This window comes from Prunus persica, chromosome G6 (assembly GCF_000346465.2).
Source record: "Prunus persica cultivar Lovell chromosome G6, Prunus_persica_NCBIv2, whole genome shotgun sequence".
Lineage (NCBI taxonomy): Eukaryota > Viridiplantae > Streptophyta > Magnoliopsida > Rosales > Rosaceae > Prunus > Prunus persica.
In genome coordinates this window covers 13,047,434-13,055,373 of record NC_034014.1, presented here as the reverse complement: position 1 = coordinate 13,055,373, position 7,940 = coordinate 13,047,434, and positions in this window count along the sequence as shown.

Below are 7,940 nucleotides of genomic sequence, written 5' to 3'. Positions count from 1 at the left end.
TATTATTATAATATTAATATGTATGTGTATATGAGTATATTATAATAATAATATATGTGTATATATCTATATGTATTTATATATATTATATATGTATATATGTGTGTATATATACTTGTATATGTGTATATACATGTATATATGTACATTATAGTATATGTGTATGTAATAATAATAATAATAGTAATATATGTTATTAGTATTACAATATAATATATGCATCTCATACATTGGTAAACATAGGACTAGCTAATCCTCCCTTTCTACATGAGATTAGTAGTCCCCTCCTAAGGAGGTATTTTTGGTGGGCCCGATATTAGCAATCTCATCTAAGACTAGAATTAAATGAAACAAACATAGTACTAAATTTAGTCCAAACCAGTCCAAGCCAAGCCTGTGTACCAAACGACCCCTAATGGTCTTAGGTTCAAACTTTCATGACACCTTTGTTAGTGTGTGTGTTTAATGGTGGAGCCATGATTTCACATTAGAGGGGGCCCTTCACAAAATTTTAAAAAATAATTTGAATAGGAGCGTTAGAGCGCTAACCGCATAATAAGTTAATTCAACACTAACTTTTTGGCCCACTTCATAATATTATTTGATATAAATTAATAATATATATACATTCATTACAATCATATTTGTAATGAATTTATTTATTTATTTTTAGAAACATGAATTTCATATTTTAAATTCATCTACATTATTAAAGACTGAACTTAATAATTTATATTCCAACATAGAGAAGAAAAAAAAAAGTTCATAAATCCCAACACTAAGGTATCCAACTCAATGAACTTATACATGAAAAAAGGACGGAAATAAAAAAATTCATAATGCTTAAGTTAAACAAAAGATAAAAAGAAAGAAATGTATCACCCCGTCCAAATTTATTGTTTTATTTCAATTTATTTATTTCTGAATTTACAATTTTGCCTTTGGAGGTAGGGTCACTTTAGCCACTTTTTGATCCGGAAGGATTTTGGGGAAATGAGTGGCACCATTGCATAAAGCTCGCTCTCATGAGTTCATAGAAACGTAGTGAGCTCAAATCGGAGTTTTAACGAAGAAGTTGTGGCCTATGGAAGTGCAGTGGCACAAGCGTAATGTTTCCAAAGTTGAGTTTTAAAACAAGCGATCGGTTCTCTCTCTCTCTCCTCAATTTTGAAGACAATTGCCTCTTCATTCGGCTACTCTAGGCTTTGCCACCTGTCGGAAAAGAACGACCATCGACCGGCGACCACGACTAGTCCTATTTCCAACAGAACCCAGCGACGTACGGCGCCAATGAAGCTCTAAAAGACCCGCGATTTTTGAAACTTCCAGTCGCCATTTTCGGCAATTCTGGCGGTGGTTTCCGTCGATCCATGTATGAATCTTCATCCTCTCTACGTGCTATAGCTTTTGGTAAAGATATTGTAGATTGATTTTGAGTTTTGAGAGATCGATTCTTAACCCTCAATTTGGCTGGCAATTTGATCTTGTTTTCAACTAGTTCCAGCCAGTTTTTGGTCATGGTCCAAGAACAAAAAGTGTTCCCCCAGTTACTCTGTATCTATTGGCATATGTATTGTAGGGTATTTCAAGAAATTTCTGGAAATTGCCACTCTCTAGCCAATAAATCTTTTCAACTAACCAATATGGTATACGAAATCGTAGAGTGTGAATCTCACATAAGCCTTCACACACAAATTTAAATGATTTTGGGCATCTTCATTTATCATTAATTAATTGAGTGAAATGCTTACATATTTAAATATGATATTAGATAAGGTTAGGGATGGCAACAGGTTGGGTAAAGGCCGGGTATGACAATACCATCCCAGCCCCTGCTCTCCATCCTCGCCCTCATCCCTGAACCCATTCCTGTTTAATAGATTTCGAAAGAATCCTCGTCCCCGTCCCCTTCGGGGGACTATCCCCCATACCCGCCCCAAATCTCCAATTTTTTTGGAATAAAAAATATTGATAATACATTTTAACATTAAGTTTCATATTAAATTATTATTCAACACATCCAAATTAACTATAAAGTTCAATTCAACCATTCAAAATCACATCAATATGAAATTCCAGAGAAGATTAGGAAGAATTAGGAGAGGGAGGTTAACTTAAGGTTAAACATAAATATTATAATTATATGTTTATATTTAAATATAAACATATATATTTTTGGGTTTGGTTCGAGGATGGGGATGCCAATACCATCCCCTCCCCATATTCGTTGGGAATTTTTCAAGTTCAGGGATCTCCGTACCTGACACCAGTTTGGTCTCGAAATCTCCACCGTTAGGGTCGGGGACCCGCCCGCTGGGGATTTTTGTCATCCCTAGATGAGGTTATTCATCTACTTGGTTTTCTAAAGGAAAAAATTTACTAGTTTTAGTCTTTGTTTTGTTTTATTTTTTTATGCGTTTCATTAATGGGAAAAAAGGCTTGGGAATGAGAAATTAAGATTTCCCATGTTTTGTAAGTCCAAACATAGGAAATGATTTCTTGTCACATTAGAAAATATGGGGAAAATGTTACCTTCCACCCCCAATTTTTGTGTGTGTGTGTGTGTGTGTGTGTGTATGGAGAAAAGATGATATTTCATTCAACCGAAAGGAACATTACATGGTAAGAACTAGCATGTTAATGGCGGCTTTGTTAAAACCTTCCCAAAGAAACAAAATTCCGGGGTAGAAAAAAGTACCACCCATGTTATTGACTAAACATAAGAGTTACACAACTTTTATGAAACAAACCAACCTAAAACACAATCACAAAACCTTTACAACAACATCCCATCACTACGTAGGTACTGTTAAAGAAGTCTTCCTATGATCTAGAAAAGGCATCATAGTTCTTCGTACAAAGTCAAAAACGTACTATGGGTATCAGAATAGATCCAACCAATCACCCAACCGCAAAACCATTGAAACACATTCCATCACTACGTAGATATTGTCAAAGAAAGCTTCCTATGATCTAAAGAAAGCATCATAGTTCTTCGTACAGAGTCAAAAACGTATTGTGAGCATCATAATAGACCTAGCCAAACACCAACTGCCACCTCCGATATTCTTCATTTAGAACCTCAGCTGACAAGCAAGGGAGACCAAGATTGGCCTCTTAGCCTGAAGAAAATTTCAAAGAAAGATCTTCATAGTAGGAACGTTCATCGGTTGCCAAGCCCACGAACATTCGATAGAAGAATTATTAAGGAGATCTTGAGACCCCTCGAGGCTGGTCTCCTCCGCCTTGTCAACAAATCCTCGATACAAAAACTATGCTTACCTGAAAAATCTATGCCACTAAAAATCAGATGCCCAACACTAGTTTTCGCATTCTTCTGATTCCCGCTTGGTGCTGCATACTTGTCATCCCCTTGAGCAAAAGAGGCGATGGCCATCTCTATAGCGTTAAGATGGAGACCCCTCACTAGCAACTGGCTCCTTGGGAACCTAGAAAGGAAGCCAACGCAGCCACCCACGGAGAGCAAAAGAGCAAAAAAAAGTCATACGCAATTCACCAAGAAGAGCTCAAAGAAACAATCAGAGAAGACTGAGAGAGACGACGCAAAGTAGTAAAGAAAATTGGAGAAACACTAACCTTAACCATCAAGGCTCTCCTTGCGTGAACGAGAGAGCGACCCAAACCCATTTCTCATCCTTCAAAAAAAGACATGAGAAATAATTTCGTTCAAATTTTTTACATGAACCAAACAGGCCTAAGAGCATCCACAATTTTTGTTTGGGGGGGGGGGGTGCAGGGGCGCGGTAGGGCGTATTTTCAAGGGTGTAAAGGCACTTTTACATCTCCAGGGGGAGTAAATACATTTTTTGTTCCAATGAAAAACGATGTAAATCCAAAGATGCATATTCGATTTGTTTGTGATTATTCTTTTTTGTGTGTTTTTTTTTGTATGTTTTAACTTTTTAAAATTAATTTTGTGCGTGTTAGATTTATTTTATTTTTCCAAATAAATGGACCTAAAAAGATTTAACTTTGGAGAACATATGATTTTACCTACAAACTAACATAAAAATATCTATGTAGAAATCTGGGGCATTGGAAGTGTAATGCAAATTGCATGAAATCTAGGCCTTCCATTTTGAATTCCAATCTTTCTCTTTTTCTTTTTCTTTTGTAGGTCCCACACCTGCAAAGAATGTAAAAAAATATATAAATATACATCTAATTTTACATCTTCATAATGAAGTTATATTTTTACAACTATTTACATATTTCTATTAGAGATGATTCCAATAATAAAAAATATATATTTAACATATACCCTCTTATACTCCCTCTAAGGGCTCGTTTGGTACGTCGGACTGTATTGACTAATTTCCGTCGGATAGTATTAATCTGTTCCGGAGAGTACTGATTATTTATCCATAATATTATAAGGCGTTTGGTGCTGTTCCGGATAAATAATCTGACTAAGTTATATTGTGTTTGGTGATGTTTCGAATAACATCAGATCAAACTATTTATAAATTAAATAAATAAAAAAAATCTTTGATAATTTTAATGGAAATTGAGATTCAAATGACACAAATTTTTTTTTGTTGGTAAAATTCATATGACAAGATTTGTTTTTCAATTGTTTTTGCCAAGATTTTTTTTTTTCATATAACCCATTATCATAATTGTAGTATCTCATAAAAATTCAAACATACTTACGTTAATAAAAACAGTACCAAATAATGTATAATTCAAAGTGATCACATATTAAGGTGATAAGAGCAAAAGAGAAAGTTGTTCATAAACCAAACTACATCAAAGAGTGAATCACAGCTCCCTCGCCCCAAGTAAGAGAAGAACAAATGCTTTTCTCATAGCACCATCCAATGTCAGGAATGTTCTTTCATCACTTGCTTTCTCCAAAATTAGTCGTAGTGCCTTAATTTGGTCATTAATAGACAAGTCCATCTTTGCTTTTTCTAATTGCAATTGACAAAGAAAAAAAAATGGTTCCTAGAATTCAGGTTTATACAATTTTAATTTTGTAATTTTGCTCTCCTAGTCGTCAGGTATGTATGTATTCAACTAAACTACCAACACTAGCACAGTTGTTTGTTTTTGGACGAAAAGTGGCAATACTCTGTTTAATACCAACAATCTAAATATTCCCACAACGTTGAATCACTATATCACATACAAAAGAAAACATTCGATTAAAAAAATGCCAAAAAATAAAAATTCACAACCTAATTTCCACTAAAAAATTGAAATATATAAACAATAGAGAAGAAGCATATTGGAGAGAGTATGAAAAAGAGAGAGAGTGAGAGATAGATACCTGGAGAAGAGTGAAGAAAATAACATGTGGAGAAGATAGCAGAGAAGAATCCTAGGGAGAAGAAGATGAAAAGAGCGTCTGATTTTTTTTCGTAGAACGCGTGTTTTTTTTCCCTAGCCGTATAATTAAGCGTGTATTATCTAAACCGGGGTGTGTGAGTTGTATTAGTTAGTCAGGTAAGGAGAGTATTAAAATCCCAACCCGTATAAAATAGTCGGGTAATTAAATAATACAAGTTGACACCAAACACCTGACATAGACTATTTACTCATATCCAGAGTCTAATACGATGTATCAAACAAACCCTAATTGTGAATGCTCTAAGTACCGCTATTGCGTGGTAGGCAGCGGGATTTGGGCTTGAAGCCGTGGGGTAGATTTCTTCTTCAACGGTACAATTCTCATTTTTGACATAGACTATTTACTCATATCCAGAGTCTAATACGATGTATCAAACAAACCCTAATTGTGAATGCTCTAAGTACCGCTATTGCGTGGTAGGCAGCGGGATTTGGGCTTGAAGCCGTGGGGTAGATTTCTTCTTCAACGGTACAATTCTCATTTTTGACTAATTCAAACTTGGCAGGTTGACTAATGATGACACGTACTCTTATCTCTTGGGGCATTGTCACGCGTGCCCCTTTCTCTGTCAGTCAAATGGAAATTTGTCTCCACACAATCCAATCCACCACTCTCTTCATTCCATTGGCATTGGATTGCCCAATTGCCAAAGTATCTTCATTCGATATCAATCTCCTCTTCTTCTGCAAAATAATGGTTGAATATTAGAAAATCAAACTACTATAAAACAATTCATAGTTGTTTGCATGTCGCACGTAACAAATAATAATTATTATATATAAAAAAAATGTCCGTTACATGTTTCATTGCCAATCAACATGGTTTTCAAATTTATTGTAGGGAAGTTGAATTTTTTATGTTGATGCTCTTTTTTAGGAGAGTCAACTTAGAGAGAAGTGGTGAGTCTTTAATAGGGAAAAAGGTAAGAACCTTTAGTAAGAGAAGAATCTGCAAAAGACAAAGAGGAATAAGTAGTCGTCAAGCTTTAGACACTGGTGTGGTGCCTGTTGAAGGCTTTCTAATGCTTAAATAAGCTATAAGTAGTAACTTTGGCAGAGTAATGATAAAATGTAAGAAAGTAGTTACTATTTTTACTTGGATACTGTTTCCTATTTATAGGAAAGTGAAAATGGGAGCCTTGCACAAAGTTTCGATGTAGAACTTTGTGCAAATCGCTGTAGTTGTGACACGTGTCCTTGGAGATTAGGTTTGGCAGTTGGGAGCTTCGGCAAGTGATTGCCTTTTCAGAAGAGTGTCTTCTTTCGACAGGAAAGAATGCGTGTTGCCTTGATGCTAGTTGTTTTAATACTGAATATACTTGGTTGATTATGGTATAAACATTTTATTTTTTATTTTTACACGTGGTGTTGTAGTAAATGTTTTGGAAGTTGCAGAAATTATAATTTCACGTTTTACAAAAAAAGTAGAATCATATTGGATGGTATTTGATTTGTTTGGTAAAACGTCACAAGTGCATTATTAAGAAAGCAGTAAGAAGGTCAAAAGTTTGGTACATATGAAAACTGGAAATTGAAGTTGGGTTATTTGGATCTAGACCCATCGACGACTGTCTCATTCTTATTATTTCTTTTTTGACAAATAATAGGATCATTATGAGATACTTTCATAACGAGTCAAGATATCCACACAAATTTACAACGGATCAATATATTCACGATAAGATTAAACCATCACTAACTAGATATCAAACTCATCACAAATATATAATTATTCTTAGGATTCATGTGAGTTGAATCGCAGACCTCCTCAAACCAGATGAAGACAAATACCACTAGATCACATGCTAGTTGGTCTTAATATTATGTTATTTGTCATTTGGTTATGACTAGACTTATTAGAGCATCCATAATAGGCTCCCTAAACCACTTCTTTAGACACATTTTTTTGGAGGAATTGGAAAAATACAACTCCAACTATGCTCCCTATCCACCTTCTAAAATAGGGAGACTTCTGGGAGCTCCTAAATTTGAGAAGAGAGAAATGACTCATAGTGGCTTCATATAATTTAATATTGCTTTGTTCTATGCATATTTTGAACTTTTAATTAAATTTTTTTCTCTATAGAGATGGAGCAATTAAATTGAATAAAAAAAATAATTACAATATTTGGGAGTATGATTGAAGTTCAAATTTTATAGAGAGCTCATAAAATAGCTTTTGTGTGTTTTTAGTTACATTTTAACTGAAAAATAGAGAACATGATTGTAAATTCTCTTAAGCAGGAAATTAAACACTCGTTCTCATCTCACATTTATTCACCTAAAAACCAAAAATTCAAATAAGTATTAAAAAAAAAAATGATTCATAAGTTTAAGACATTATGCTTGTTGCTTATAATCGAATTCGAATCTGTACTCATGTATTAAAGTAATTTAGAATAGGCTTTGTGAAAAAGAATAGTTATAAGTTTTACGAACACGAAGCATTTGTCTCGTTGTGAAGAAAATGGCATCATGGAAATTTGAGTTGTTGTTGTCTTTTACTATTGTTTCATATGGAAAGCAAAATCAAAGCTTTGAAACTGATGGCTAAAAACTAGGATACA